The following is a 226-nucleotide window of genomic DNA, read 5'->3' on the forward strand; positions in this document are numbered from 1 at the left end:
GCTGGAACCTGTATTTATTGGTATTTATTTGAGCCGCTGCCCCACCTGGTCTCCCACGGGCAGGCCAGCTACTTGAAAAACATCAGGGATTGGGGATCTCCTCCAGGAACCACCTTGTCCCCACTGCTCTGACACTCCATCCCCGGGGGTGCCTGATATCCCAGGGGGGCCTGCTTGGCTGTGGGGCTGTGGTCTCCCCAGCCTCGGCCGTGGTCTCCCTGCTGCC

The sequence above is a fragment of the Nestor notabilis genome, unplaced genomic scaffold, assembly GCF_000696875.1.
Source record: "Nestor notabilis isolate BGI_N333 unplaced genomic scaffold, ASM69687v1 scaffold10904, whole genome shotgun sequence".
Taxonomy (NCBI): Eukaryota; Metazoa; Chordata; class Aves; order Psittaciformes; family Psittacidae; genus Nestor; species Nestor notabilis.